The following is a 12,286-nucleotide window of genomic DNA, read 5'->3' as shown; positions in this document are numbered from 1 at the left end:
CTCTCTCCCCCTCCCTCCCCCTCACTCTCCCCCCTCACTCCCCCCCCCTCACTCCCCCCCCCCTCACTCACTCCCCCCCCTCACTCCCCCCCTCACTCACTCACTCCCCCCCCTCACTCACTCACTCCCCCCCCTCACTCCCCCTCCCCCCTCACTCCCCCCCCTCCCTCCCCCCCCTCCCTCCCCCCCCCCCCCCCCCTCACTCCCCCCCCCCTCACTCCCCCCCCCCTCACTCCCCCCCCCCCCCCCCCTCACTCCCCCCCCCCCCCCTCACTCACTCACTCCCCCTCCCTCTCCTTGACAGTGCGCGGATTTGTCACGGTTCAAAAGTGATTGTACGTGACCCTAATCCAATGCCTCAGAATGATCCATTTACGGTTTGAGGTGATTCTAACAGTGAAATGACAGAAGTTAAAAACCTTTAAATAAAAAGAACAGTTCAACACAGACTGTCTCCCCGACATCTCAATGAATTTATCCGTGAGTAAATGAGCTCTACAGACTGGGAAAATCCTAGGTTCAATCCAAGGCCTGTGCTGAGTTGGATGACCACACCCACAATTAGCCTCAGTACCCCTGATGCCAACCACCCTCTAGGAGTTCACACAAGTGGTGATTCTTCCATGTATGAAGCTAGATAGTGGACTATTCCACCATGGGGGGCATTACAGCTGAACCTAACCATGTCACTGAGGCGAATAGCGTAATTACCTTTAAGTGGAAGCTTAATAGGAAAGTGAGGGAGAAAGGAATAGAAGGATATGCTAATAGGGTGGGAGGAGGCTGGTGTGCAGCATAAACACTGGCATGGACTAGTGGGGCCGAATGGCCTGTTTCTATGCTGTAAATTCCATGTAATGTAATTACTCAACTTCCCAGCAATAATCTAGAACAGAAATCTGTGCCAATACTGGGACTAATTGTCGCACTCCTACCACCGATCCAGCCAATACCAGCCAACTGAGTAAGACCAGTGAGTCATGCCACGGGACTAGTAATCCAAAGAACTGAGAGTTCAAATCCCACTGTGGCAGTTTGAGAATTTCAATTCAGTTTATTAAAACAAAAATCTGGAAATAAAAAGCTGTTTTTGGTAACTTGCATTTATATAGCACCTTTCACGTCCCAAAGCATTTTACAGCCAATTTTTGAAGTGTCGTCACTGTTGTAATTTAGGAAACGCGGCAGCCAATTTGCGCACAGCAAGATCCCACAAACAGCAATGAGATAATTTGTTTTTTTAGTGATGTTGGTTGAGGGATAAATATTGGTCAGGGCACCGGGGAGAACTCCCCTGCTCATCTTCAAAATAGTGCCATGGGATCTTTTATGTCCATCTGAGAGGGTAGACAGGGCCTTAGTTTAACATCTCATCTCACTCTCTAGCAGTGCAACTCTCCCTCAGTCCTGTACTGGCAGCCTAAATATTAAGCTTGGGCCTCCAGAGTGGGATTTAAACCCACAACCTCCTGATTTAGGAGGTGAGAGTGCCACAGAAGAGCCTAGGTCACCTGTTCCAGTTCCTGCCCGAACTTGCAGGCCATTGGAGCAGTTCTACGGAGAAAAGAGAAAGACTTTCATTAATCAGGCCTGTCTCGAACCCCCGGAGTGACTGTTGTTATGTGGGCAAATGCAGCAGCCAATCTGCATCAGCGACATCACACCAATAGTTTGGAGTTACTAATCGTTTAGTTTGGGCATTACTGACCCCCTAGTTTGGGCATTACTGTCCCTCTCGCTTGGGCATTACTGTCCCTCTCGCTTGGGCATTACTGTCCCTCTCGCTTGGGCATTACTGACCCCCTAGTTTGGGCATTACTGTCCCTCTCGCTTGGGCATTACTGTCCCTCTCGCTTGGGCATTACTGACCCCCTGGTTTGGGCATTACTGTCCCTCTCGCTTGGGCATTACTGTCCCTCTCGCTTGGGCATTACTGTCCCTCTCGCTTGGGCATTACTGACCCCCTAGTTTGGGCATTACTGTCCCTCTCGCTTGGGCATTACTGACCCCCTAGTTTGGGCATTACTGACCCCCTAGTTTGTGGATTAAACTCTTCCCCTAGTTTAGGGGTTACTAGTCCCAGTTTGGGGTTACTGCCCCCCCCCCATAGTTTGGGGGTTACAGTCCCTAGTAGCTTGGGGGTTTCTGCCCCACCTAGTGTGGGGGTTACTGTCCCCTAGTTTTGGGGGTTACTGTCCCCTAGTTTGGGGGTTAGTGTCCTCTACTGTGGGGGTTTCTGCCCCACCTACTGTGGGGGTTACTGTCCCCTAGTTTTGGGGGTTACTGTCCCCTAGTTTGGGGGTCCCTCCGCCCCCGCCTGGAACGGGTTTTTGTCTCATTGACCGTGACAAAGGCGATTGTTTCCCGCACGTTCGAGCCGCCCAACGGCCGCCTGACCGCGGCTCCGTCCCCCACTCACCCTCGGCCCGCTGATTTGACTTCATGTTGCGGGGCGGGGGGGAATGTCTCGGAGATCCGACCTCTACATCCCAACAGGGCTCGGAATCCACCGGCCCGACCCGCCCCAGGGCAGGACATCCCCGGAGATCCGAGAGAAGCAAATCCAAGCCCAGCCTGGTGAGGAGAGTCTGATTCTCAAGAGTTTATGTCCTTCCTGATCTCTGTCTCTATTCCGTCTCATTCACTCTCTCCCCATCAATCCATTATTTAATCAAATCCATTGTTTTGTCCTTCGCTTTTAATTTCCCCCCATTTTCTCCTTCCTCACCTGAAGGAACTGATTCTCACTGATTCTCACTGACCGACTCACTGTTTCTCACTAACTCTCACTGACTGACTCTCACTGATTCTCACTGACCAACTGATTTTCACTGACTGACTTTCACTGACCGACTCACTGATTCTCACTGACCGACTCACTGATTCTCACTGACTGACTTTCACTGACCGACTCACTGATTCTCACTGACCGACTCACTGATTCTCACTGACTGACTCTCACTGACTGACTCTCACTGACCGACTCACTGATTCTCACTGACCAACTCACTGATTCTCACTGACTGATTCTCACTGACCGACTCACTGATTCTCACTGACTGACTCTCACTGACCGACTTACTGATTCTCACTGACCGACTCACTGATTCTCACTGACTGACTCTCACTGACTGACTCTCACTGACCGACTCACTGATTCTCACTGACCAACTCACTGATTCTCACTGACTGATTCTCACTGACCGACTCACTGATTCTCACTGACTGATTCTCACTGACTGACTCTCACTGACCGACTTACTGATTCTCACTGACTCTCATTGAATCTCCCTGATCAGCTCACTAGTTCTCATTGACTCTCACTGATTCTCAGTGAATCTCATTGACTTTCACTGACTTACTCACTGATTCTCATTGACTCTCATTGAACCTCACTGACTCTGATTCTTACTGACTGATTCTCATTGACTCTCACTGATTCTTACCGACGGAATGTGTGTCTGATTCTTACTCTTACTGACTCTGGCAGCCTCTAGTCGGCTTTCACTGGCTCTCCCTGACACTCACTGATTCTCACTGACTCCTACTGGTTCTCCTGCCTCTCACTGACTTACAATCTCATTTGTTCTCACTGGTTCTTGCTGATTTTCACTGACTCTCGCTGGTTCTCAGTGGTCCTTGCTGGGCTCCTTTGCGAGCGTGCAAGCCTCCCTATCTTATTTTCCCCATGCAACTATTAATGACCAAGTACAAAAGAGGAAAATCTTCACTCAAAAGTCAGGGCATTCAACCATGTGGGCATCACAGTCAAGCCATAGTCTGGTCCTCATTTGATGTCCACACTCACTTTCCAGTAGGAACTATGTAATTATGAGGAACACTGCTTAATTGTCCCCTCCCTAACACAGAGGAGCTAATTATAGCGCCTGGTGCAAATTGCAGGTCTGCCTTCCATTTTCTTTTGGGTTCAGTGGTGCTGTTCACTGTCATAAGCGGTCTTTGCATCTTATGTTCAGGAGTGTGCCTTAATATCTAATAATGGCAAATTAGGAGGGACAGGAAGTAGTGCAGATGGGAGCAGGAAGTTCCAAATGGACATAGACAGATTAAGTGAGTGGGCAAAACTATGGCAGATGTTGTTTTAACGTGGGCAAGTGTGAGATCATCCACTTTGGACCTAAAAAAGATAAATCAGAGAATTTACAAAATGGTGAGAAACTAGGAACTGTAGACGAGCAAAGGGGTTTGGGAATCCCAGTGTACAAATCATTAAACGCCAGTAGACAGATACAAAAAAGCAATTTAAAAGGTTAATGGCATGTTGGCCTTTATCACAAAGGGGCTGGATAACAAAAGGGAGGAAGTTACAGAGTTTTGGTCAGTCCCCATCTGGAGAACTGAGTTCAGTTTTGGGCACTGCACCTCAGGAAAGATATACTGACCTCGGAGGGGGTGCAGCCCAGATTCACCAGAATGATACCGGGGTTTAGAGGGTTAAATTATGAGGACAGATTGCATAAACTCGGCTTGTATTCCTTCGAGTATAGAAGATTGAGGGGTGATCTGATGGAGGTGTTTAAAATGTTAAAAGGATTTGATAGGGTAGATAGAGAGAAACTAGTTCCTCTGGTGGGGGAATCATGAACGAGGGGACATTATCTTAAAATTAGAGCCAGGCCGTTTAGGAGGGAAATCAGGAATCACTTTTTCACACAAAGGGTAGTGGAAATCTGGAATTGTCTCCCAACAAGCTGTGGGTGCTCGGAATCAATTAGAGCTTTCAAGACTCAGATTGATAGATCTTTGTTCGGTGAGGTGTCAAGGGATATAGAGCTACGATGGGTAATCGGACTTGAATATAGATCAACCATGATCTAATTGAATGGCAGAACAGGCTCAAGGGGCTGAATGGTCTACACTTCTTCCTGAGGCTGTGAGGGGAGTTTTAAACTGGGGAGAACCCACAATGTGTTTTCTACATGATGGTGAAAAATCCTGAAATCCGACGGACCTCCTGTTTTACAGATCACTTGCCCAATATTAGGGACTTGGCATGAGAGTAGCCTGGGACTGTGAACCTGTACCCTCTCTCCATGGTATCGCTGTTCATTTAGCAATCCATAACATTACCAAGCTGCCTAGGGAATCATAGAATCATACAGCACGGAAGGAGCCTGTGCGGGCTCTTTGAAAGAGCTATCCAATTAGTCTCACTCCCCCTGCTCTTTCCCCATTGCCCTGTAAATTTTTCCTCTCTAAGTATTTATCCAATTCCCTTTTGAAAGTTACGATTGAATCTGCTTCCACCGCCCTTTCAGGCAGTGAATTCCAGATCATAACAACTCGCTGCATAAAAAAATGTTTCCTCATTTCCCCCCTGGTTCTTTTGCCAATTATTTTAAATCTGTGTCCTCTGGTTACCGTTCCTTCTGCCGGTTGAAACACTTTATCTACTCTATCAAACCCCCTCATGATTTTGAACACCTCTATTAAATCTTCCCTTAACCTTCTCTGCTCTAAGGAGAACAACCCCAGCTTCTCCAGCCTCTCCACATAACTGAAGTCCCTCATCCCTGGTACCATTCTAGTAAATCTCCTCTGCACCCTCTCTGAGGCCTTGACATCCTTCCTAAAGTGTGGCGCCCAGAATTGGACACAATACTCCAGCTGAGGCCTAACCAGGGAAGGCGGTTTTAACTGTTTAGTTCTGGCTCTGGGGTGTTGACGAGTTGGATTCTGTATTAGAATTGGCCGTATACCCTAACCAAAGCCAGTTTACTCATCTAGATGCCTTTGAATGAGTGATGTTACCTTACAGTTAATGGTTCTTTGAAACTGCTTCCTACAGATTCTGTTGAAGAGGTCAGTAGTCCCACATTGTTCAGGTGTTGGCTGTCTCACTCCAACTTGGTAACTCTAGCACCTTCCAACCACCAGAAATATCCAAACGTGATTGGCAGAACAGAAGGCATCATGGAAAATCAATCAGCATCAAGGAAGGGTTGGACGAAGCCTCAATATGCCCCAAAAGGATATTTCTATAGCAACAAATCCAATCTGAATCATTTGAAGAATATAAAACCATTGGTGAAGAATCCCACCAATTCACATGAAAGTCGAAGGCAACAGGAAGCAACAGAATCGGAGATCATAGTGACAGAAGAAGTGCAGTCAGAAACAGGGCTGAATACACACTCGGGACCCCTAAATACCAAGGGGCTCCAACCCACTGACGCACAGCCCAGCTGCAGCTCTGATTCGAGGCGTGCTCCCCCTAACTATGAACCCGATTCAAATGTTATTGTTCTCTCAGGTGGGACCGAGGACACAGGGCTGAGAATTGAGAGTGTTTTCTCTTTCAGTGACTATCAGGCTATTCCTATGGAGCTGCAGCACAAAGTGACTCACTGGGTGGATAACGTTTCAAAGAACGACGGATTTAATATGGATTCTGATTCTGATGATCCTTCAATTCAAGGCATATATAAGCAGACATCTAATGGCCCAGTGCCACACCATCAAATATCCACCCAACAGTCTCCCCTAGACAGACCTCATTCCATGGACAACCTGAAACATGATTGCAATTCTTACATATGTTTAGTCTGCCAAAAAACTTTCAGGAGCCCCTCCACCTTACACTTTCATGTGAAATGCAGCAAAACGCACAAACCTGGTTTCACTCAGTACTTGAGGACAGAAACCCCATTTTCAGAACGTCCCGCAGACTCGGGTCAGGGCTCGGGACAAGAGGGAGCAGCAGGATCTCAAGAAAGGATGTCCGACATAGGTTTGCTGATTAGTCCAACTCCACACCCCAGCTCCCCGAAGAAACCTGCTGGTCTTCAGCCCCTCTCCAGCTCTGGCATAAACTCTTCAGCCACTAATGGCAAAGTCAATTTGGAAATGGTAGTTTGTTCAGGTGAGGCCGAGGACACGGAGCTGCCAACAGGGAGTGTTTGTCCGTTTAATAAGTGCCACACTACCCCTGCTGAATTTCAGCATTCAACGACAGACTGGTTGAATGATGTTCCAAAGGAGAATGAGGAAGGATTGAATGAAACGCTCATTGGGGAATCTGATGTCACTTCTTATCTTGATGACGTGGCCCTGGAAGTGAGCCCTTGGCAGGTGCCAACTGACCCAATGGCACACGGCCAAACATCTGCCCTACAGCGTGCTGAAGGTACCAGCACCTCTGCCGCACCCGTGCCAATGGGCATCCCGAAATATTATCCCAAATCCTACTGGTGTTCGGCTTGCTCGAACTTTTTCAGGAGCCTTTGCACCTTGCAGGTTCACGTTAAGTACTGCAACCCTCACAAGATCAGCCGCTGGATGTGCTTAAGTAGAAGTGGACCGATCCCCGAAAAGGAAGAGCTCGCAACGGACCAAGCAACGTCTGAGCAGTGCAGGGCGGTGGCAGTGAGCAGTGTGCTGCGTCCCATGGAAGGGGCCCCTTCCCATTGCCCGGTTAGTTTCATTCCAATGACCAAATACTTCTACCTGGCACTTGCCGATGGCCACAACTTCCACGTTTGTAACATCTGCGACCTCTGGTGCGATGACGAGAGGAGCCTTGGCTTCCACCTGAAGATCCACTTCTGGAGGAGGAACTATCGCTGCTGCTTGTGTGACCGGGCCTTTCACACGCGGAAGTCCTGCTGGAGACACCAGGCAAAGCACAGCAGCCACCCCCATTACAGGTGCTCAAGGTGTGGCAGAATCTTCAGCTACTACAAGGCACTGAAACTACACATAAGAAACACTCATGAGATTGACCTGGAGCTGGCAGACAATGACACCTACGAGGACGCCATTAGCAAAGCAGCCACCTATGAAATGATCAAACAGGCTTCTCACTAATACCGTCTACTAAGAAAAAACAATCCTGTTAAATTAGGGTTGCCAACTCTGGTTAAATGTATTCCTGGAGGTTTCATCACATGACCACCTGCCTCCAACTGTCCCGCCCTCACACTCCCACCATTGGCCGCCCAACATGTCCATCCTCACTGCGTCCCGCCTTCCCCGCGGCCAATTGGAAAGTGAATGGACTCTTCATTACCCAGTTGAATGATGCTAGACTGTCGGTCAAACAGCCTTTTTGTCCCATCTCCAAGATTTTTATAACTAATAAACAGAAGTGTTCAATGAAAATGAAAAAAAAAACATACAATGTTTTTTTAACGTCCCTGTGATTTTTCTCCTGGGTGTTGCTCGGAGCAGTGTGCTGGAGGTTAACCTTCAATTCCTGGACACTCCAGGACAATCCTGGAGGATTGGCAACCCTAGATGAAATATGTACGGTTTTTGGCCCCTTTTTAAATTAAACATTACATATCAACAGCTTTGCCATTGTAAAAGAATTTAGTAAACTTCCCAAAGTATTTATGCAAATGTCAGTGTTGTTTCCTGAAGTTTCATCACTCTTTTATTGCAGTAAAACCACTTGATTTTCACGCAGATCCTGACACTCTTCCCACACTATCAGCAATCAAATGTTAGAAGAGTGATGGGATCTTCAGAAAGCGGTTAAACCATTGGCCATTAAAGCGGTGCAGTGGATGAGAACACTGTTCAATCGAACCATAGAAGTTTATAGCACAGAAGGTGGCCAATTCAGCCCATCGATTATATGAAAGTTCTTTGCTAGAGAGATCCAAAGCCAACGTATGTGTGTCTGCAGCTGTGTCCCTCACACAGTGATGGGTCACGGGTCTGTGACTGTGTCCCTCACAGGGTGATGGGTCACGGGTCTGTGACTGTGTCCCTCACACGGTGATGGGTCACGGGTCTGTGACTGTGTCCCTCACAGGGTGATGGGTCACGGGTCTGTGACTGTCTCTCACACGGTGATGGGTCACGGGTCTGTGACTGTCCCTCACACGGTGAGCTTCTGATTTCAGTCTGGAACGCTGTGGGCAGTTGCCAAGTAGAGAACAGGCACTTGCTGACAGAAAGAGCTAAAGGACCGACAGGTCCAATAGAGGTATTAAATAGTTGTGCTTTGAGAGGGCCCTTTCACTTGCCATGCGAGGGCTGGGATAACCTGCTTCCATTCTTCATCCTTCTTTTGCTTGAGGGCAAGGAGAGACAACAGCACTGGATCCCAGCTCAGTCAACAGCCCACAGCTGGATGGACTGTGAACACATGTAAACCAGCACGTCTGATGAGGAGAGGGAAGGGGGGGGGGGGGGAAGGGAGGTCAGGTGGGCCGCAAATATCTACCAAGCCGCATTACAAATAGGATTAAGAAAGAAACAAAGAACTTGCATTTATATAGCACCTTTCATGACCTCAGGACCTCCCAAAGCGCTTCACAGCCAATGAAGTACTTTTGAAGTGTAGTTATCTGTAGTCGATATCACTGTTGTAATGTAGGAAACGCAGCAGCCAATTTGCGCACAGCAAGATCCCAGATAATGTTTTATGTGATGCTGGTTGAAGAATAAATATTAGCCAGGACACCAGGGAGAACTCCCCCACTCTTCTTCGAAAGAGCACCGTGGGATAGTTTACGTCCACCAGACGGGGCCTCGGTTTAACGTCTCATCCGAAAGCCGGCACCTCTGACAGTGCAGCTCTCCCTCAGTACTGCACTTACAACGCGCAGTGTTAACGGTCTGCCCCAGGCTTGGGCTGGAGCTGCAGCCCAGAGATCAGTGAAGATCGTTGGGGATGGTTCTTGATCTCATAAAACAAGGAATGAAAGTCCTGGATACAGATTGCATTTGAAAAGTAAAGTCTGGAGAGATAAAGACGATCCAGCCCAGCCTCCCCAACCTGTCCAACACTCCATGCACGTTGACACTCTCAACAGCCATCCAATTATTTTTAATCTTAATAGGAGGCAAATAATAACCAAATGGAAAATCTCCCAGAGGGGAAATCTCTGTAAAAACTCTCCCGGACCCTATGGGCTAATCAAGCAGAACGCTGGGACATCTACTACAGTCTACATTATGTACTCCGGATTTGTTGCATTCCACTGATAGAACTATCGGAACCCCAAATAGGACAGTGTCCATTATGTTCCATGGAATAGTAAATCATCTATGTCCATATCCCTCCAGCCTTCAGCCCATTCTTATCCAGATATATTGACCCCATGACTTTAGCAAAGAGTATTCACCACAGTATGAAGGGATTCTGCTCGGACAAGATTCCATGTCACTTTAAAAAGGACTCTTGTACTAGTGAGGCTTTAAAAGTCATGTGCTGCTCAGGCACCCTCTTTTAAGGGGTGGTGCCCACAAGTCCTTGAGTACCTGCGGGCAGGAGTTGTGCTTGTTGCCTTTTCCCAATGGGACTGGCTGGTCCCCTCTCCCTCCCCCGCTGGTATTTTGGCCTAGCCCATGGACACCTGACACCCATTAGGTACAATTCTGTCCCTCGTTCCAGCAGAGAGGGAGAGGTTCAGCCAACTCTTCCAAGTGGTCGGTTAATTCCTTGTGCTCTGAAACCTGTCATAGGAACAGGAGTAGGCCATTCAGCCCCTCGAGCCTGTTCTGCCAACATGGCTGATCTGTACCTCAACTCCATTTCCTGCCTTGGTTCCATATCCCTTGACATCCTTACCCAACAAAAGTCTATCGATTTCAATCTTGAAAATTTCCAGCAACCTGTGTTGAGTTTCTGCTGTTCTATATCAAGCACCTTTGCATTGGGGGCAGGATGGCCAGGCAGCAAGGTTGAGGTGCAGACTGTGACCTGTCAAGCACTGCTCCCCTCCCCTCTTCTCACCTGTCTGCGGCCCTTGGTCCCTGTTGGATGGTCAATAGCAAGAGGTTGGCGTTCCCTGGACCTCCATCTCACTTCCTGTATTTTACCCTGCACGGTGGTTATCACCTCCACCTACTGCACTCTCAACACGAAAGCCCAGGGGTACAGGACAGGTTGAATAGACTAGGCTTTATTTTACTTGAGTATAAAAGATTAAGGGGTGATCTGATCGAGGTTTTTAAGATGATTAAAGGAGTTAATAGGGTAGATAGAGCGAAACTATTTCCTCTGGTGAGGGAGTCCGGAACAAGGGGGCATAACCTTAAAATTAGAGCCAGAGGTGAAGTCAGGAAGCACTTCTTCACACAAAGGGGAGTGGAATTCTGGAACCCTCTCCCCAAAAAGAAGTTGAGACTGGGGGTCAATTGAAAATTTCAAAACTGAGATTGATAGACTTTTGTTAGGCAAAGGTATTAAGGGTTACGGAACCAAGGCGGGTGGATGGAGTTAAGATACAGATCAGCCATGATCTAATTGAATGGCAGAAGAAGCTTGAGGGGCTGAATGGCCTCCACCTGTTCCTATGTTCCAAATAAACAAACCGTTCAGATGAAATTCTTACTTTTGTTCCAACCATTGTCAATCCTCTCCCCTCTCTCCCTTCCTTATGTACTCTCAGTGTCGCTAGACGAAACTCCATTGATGGGCACTGCCACATCATGGCCATTGTAGTGGGTGAGGCTTGTTGGGCTTGGCATCATTTGTCCTGGTTTATTCGACTTTATAGGTGATCACATCACACTGTTGTACCAGGCGTGAGTGTCCACTCACCTACACTCTATCCTGAGCTGGAGCTAACTGCCGTCTGCATGGGATTGAGATAACCCAGGGTTGGGTTTACAATTCCCTCAGTCTGTCCATAAGAGACAGACATTGCCAGTAATGTTCCTTACCAAAAGCTGTCATCTTGAAGACTGGAACCCCTGGCATTCTTCCCCGACATAAATCTCTTTAGCTACTTTTACGTTGAGTGTATAGTGTTTTTTCCAACAGTGTACGCTGGCCTTCCAAAACTTCTTGTTTTATTCTTTGTTGTTCCCTCTCCATTTTCCCCTCCTCTTCTGAAGATGCTGATTCCTGTTGGGATACAGTCCAGGGGCACTGACCCGTGCTGGGGTACAGTCCAGGGGTGCTGACTCCTACTGGGGTACAGACCGGGGTGCTGACTCCTACTGGGGTACAGACCGGGGTGCTGACTCTGGCTGGGGTACAGTTCCAGGGTCACTGCCTCTGGCTGGGGGACAGTCCAGGGGTGCTGACTCCTACCGGGGTACAGACCTGGGGCGCGGACTCCTACTGGGGGACAGTCCTGAGGTGCTGACTCCAACTGCCCTGCAAGTTTTTCCTTTTCAAGTATTTATCCAATTCCCTTTTGAAAGTTATTATTGAATCTGCTTCCACCGCCCTTTCAGGCAGCGCATTCCAGATCATAACAACTCACTGCGTTAAAAAAAATTGTCATCTAACCTTTGGTTCTTTTGCCAATTACCTTAAATCCTCTGGTTACCGACCCTCCTGCCAGTGGAAACCATTCATCAT

Source organism: Heptranchias perlo, chromosome 41 (assembly GCF_035084215.1).
Source record: "Heptranchias perlo isolate sHepPer1 chromosome 41, sHepPer1.hap1, whole genome shotgun sequence".
In the NCBI taxonomy this organism is placed as follows: domain Eukaryota; kingdom Metazoa; phylum Chordata; class Chondrichthyes; order Hexanchiformes; family Hexanchidae; genus Heptranchias; species Heptranchias perlo.
This window is presented reverse-complemented; position numbering follows the sequence as displayed.